The sequence below is a fragment of the Pseudochaenichthys georgianus genome, chromosome 15, assembly GCF_902827115.2.
Source record: "Pseudochaenichthys georgianus chromosome 15, fPseGeo1.2, whole genome shotgun sequence".
Taxonomy (NCBI): domain Eukaryota; kingdom Metazoa; phylum Chordata; class Actinopteri; order Perciformes; family Channichthyidae; genus Pseudochaenichthys; species Pseudochaenichthys georgianus.
Genome location: NC_047517.1, coordinates 38,921,937 through 38,926,038, shown reverse-complemented (window position 1 = coordinate 38,926,038; position 4,102 = coordinate 38,921,937).

Below are 4,102 nucleotides of genomic sequence, written 5' to 3'. Positions count from 1 at the left end.
AACAACAACCCTGCAGGTACAATAGGTTTGATCATTGCATTGGCTATAAATAAGTCAAACTATTTCTATGTTCGATATCCTTGCAGTTTTTGCTATTAAAGCAATGATTTTTTTGATAGTCTTTTTAGTAACAGAACTTGTTTCAGTAACTTATTTAGAATTTGTGTTATAATATATTTCCATTAAGAGTAAGGATAGCCCTAACCCTAAACCCTACATTACTAAACCTGGGTTGCGGTCGGATAATCCAAAAATCAGCTCCTGTCGTCTATCCCTTGACCTCTGAGTGAAACGTCAAGGGGTTAAGGGATAGTGGATAGGAGAATTCAAAAGGACTTAGGAGAAGAGACTGCGGTGCTTTAGAGAACCGACTGCACTTTCACTATCCGACGTGTTTATGATGCGCCAGCGGACGTCATGAATATGCGTCTGCTGCTGTGGGGAAACTATAGAAACTACAGTTTCCTATAGCGGACTACGACATGGATGTTTAATAAGAACAACGGACTCATCTAGAGACTCTGCACCGTGCTCTGATCTGATCTAGAGAATTCGGCACTTATCATGGCTGCCACTGAAGGACTTCCAGGTCGTTTCACTCCGTTAGGAAGGTTCCTAAGCTAAATGGACTATTCGACTCTAGCCCTATACTGATGTATCTTATTGAACAAGGTGCTGTGGAAACAGGCGGGTTTTCAGCCTAAAGACTTGCTTTTGTCCTGATATAATAATAATAATGCATTACATTTTTAATTAGAGCACTTTTACAGGTGCTCAAAGCGCTTTCATCAAGATCACCAACGATCTCCTCATTGCTGCTGACTCTGGCCGCCTCAGCATCCTCATCCTCCTGGACCTCTCTGCAGCATTTGACACCATCTCTCACAACATCCTCCTCACCCGCCTCTCAGACCTCCTAGGTGTCACTGGCACAGCACTGTCCTGGTTGACATCCTACCTCCACAACAGGAAACAGTTTGTCTTCATCAGTGGCTCAAACTCACCCCCGGCCCCAGTCCACCACGGTGTACCCCAGGGCTCTGTGCTTGGCCCCCTCCTGTTCACCATTTACATGCTCCCCCTCGGCCAGATCATCCGACATCATGGACTCAATTTCCACTGCTACGCTGATGATACCCAATTGTATCTCAGCACCACTCCATCCTCCCAGCTCCCCCCTCAGTCTCTCATCAACTGCCTGCATGACATCAAAACATGGATGTCTTCCAACTATCTTAAGCTGAACAGCGGTAAAACAGAGCTCATGGTTGTGGCACCCAAGGCCCTGCTCCAGAAGGTTGGTGACTTCGTCCTTGAGGTCGACGGCTGCTCCATCTCCCCATCTCCTGAAGCCCGCAACCTGGATGTCATCCTCGAATCCACCCTTTCCTTCCACTCCCACATACAATCTGTGACCAAATCGGCCTTTTACCACCTGAGGAACATTGCCAAACTCCGACCGTCACTCTCGGAGTCGGTTGCCGAAACCCTAGTGCATGCGTTTGTCACCACCCGCTTGGACTACTGCAATGGTGTCCTGTTCGGGGTTCCCAACAAAACCTCGGACAGGCTCCAGTATGTCCAAAACGGTGCTGCTCGGGTCCTCACACACACAAAGCCGTGGCAGCACATCACTCCCACCCTCATCCACCTCCACTGGTTGCCGGTCAAGTCCCGCATATCTTACAAAGTCCTCCTCCTTACCTACAAGTCCCTCCATGCCCTTGCCCCCCAGTACCTATCGGACATCCTTCCCCCACATGCCCCACCCCGGAACCTGCGGTCCTCAGACTCTGGCCTGCTCACCACCCCCCGCACCAAACTGCGAACCTTCGGGGACAGAGCCTTCAGCGTGGCAGCCCCCACCCTCTGGAACGCTCGCCCTGCGGAGATTCGCAACATCCCCACGCTTGACGCCTTCGAAAGGGCCCTCAAGTCCCATCTGTTTGCCAAGGCTTTCGCCCCCTAAATCGATCTGTTGTTTTGTTTCTTACATGTTGAACTCAAATACCTGTACTTTCTACTTCTTACATTTTGAACACAAATACCTGTACTTTCTACTTCTTACATGTTGAACACAAACACCTGTACTTTCTACTTCTTACATGTTGAACACAAATACCTGTACTTTCTACTTCTTACATGTTGAACTCAAATACCTGTACTTTCTACTTCTTACATTTTGAACACAAATACCTGTACTTTCTACTTCTTACATGTTGAACACAAACACCTGTACTTTCTACTTCTTACATTTTGAACACAAATACCTGTACTTTCTACTTCTTACATGTTGAACACAAACACCTGTACTTTCTACTTCTTACATGTTGAACACAAATACCTGTACTTTCTACTTCTCACATGTTGAACTCAAATACCTGTACTTTCTACTTATTACATGTTGAACCCAAATACCTGTACTTTCTACTTCTCACATGTTGAACTCAAATACCTGTACTTTCTACTTCTTACATGTTGAACTCAAATACCTGTACTTTCTACTTCTCACATGTTGAACACAAATACATGTACTTTCTACTTCTTACATGTTGAACCCGAATACCTGTACTTTCTACTTCTTACATGTTGAACCCGAATACCTGTACTTTCTACTTTTTACATGTTGAACACAAATACCTGTACTTTCTACTTCTCTCATGTTGAACTCAAATACCTGTACTTTCTACTTCTTACATGTTGAACTCAAATATCTGTACTTTCTACTTCTCTCATTTCCCAAACAGCTGGTTCCTTTAGTCTGAATGTGTGTTTGGTGCGTGATCATTATTCTTTAGAGTCGCTGCGTGCCTATTGGTTGGAACACGATCCGTGTATCCATCACTTCCTGGTCTTCTCTAAAGAAGAGGGACCAATGGAAACGTTGTCATGTTGCCGTTGTTCAGCATGGAAACATTCATTAGCTAACAATGACATTATTGTTCTATTGATATAAAGGGAGGTCAGGTACTCTTTAAAGCAGCTGCTAGTTATGGGTACTTTTTACTGAAGTACACTTCAAAGCCTCTTTACTTTGACTTGAGGAAAGAAGTTTAATCAGTACTTCTACTTTCACCAGAGTATTTTTAAACATGAGTATCTGTACTTCTACTTGAGTAACGGATGTGTGTACGTGTGCCATCTCTGCAAGCCAACACTAAACCAGTGTGTCCCAACTGTCTTTGGATGAGGACATGTCTCCAGTGTGTCTGACAGTGATTCTCTTTCCATTTGAAGTCTGGATAATTATCCGTTTTTCAAATGTATCTCAAACAAAAGAAATCAAACACAAAGCCATGCGACCAAAGGGTTTTTGCTTGGAGAAATAAGAGTCTATGTTTTGACGTGCAATCCGAAATGGCCACCGTCTCTGTCCCCAACCTGTCCTCCTGTCAGCGGTAACGCTCTTACTGGGAGCACCTTGACAGTTTAAAGGCAGGAAACTCCCACTATAACTGAGATTTCTCTGACAGCCACACTCCAGGCGCTTCTCTTTCTAGAAGATTCTGCTGACACGACGCTGCCTAGTGCAGATCAGATGCTTTCTGCGAGCTCGTATGAATAATATCCTCTTGAGTTTAAATGAAGCCGACACCTCAGGACCCTGAGAGACTTTATTTTTATTTATTTATATATATATTTTTCTATTCTAACCTTTTATGCCCATAACCTTTTTTCCATTTTTTTTATATTACCATATTTTATTCAATATGGTCCTTAGATAACTTTTTGTTTTATTTGTTTTATTAATTTCTTCGTATAGCAGCTTGAGATAAAGTGTGATATATAAATGAAAAGTATTGTTATATTATTTTTTATTAATTTGTTTATTCCACACATGGCAGTTATTTTAAAACAAAACATGTACATATAATACTGGTTGTTTTAGTATTTGTTTATAGAGCATGGTGGAAAGGAGCAGGGAGAAGAAAATCTTTTTTCAAAGTCAATACTTGCTATTAATTTAATATTCCATCCATTGCTTGCACAATAATATCCTGCATTATATTTATTACTGGAAAGTTGTATTTCCACAAGTATATTTTCCACATCCACGTATATATATAATTTTTTTTTTACATTTCAGAAGTATTTTGGACTG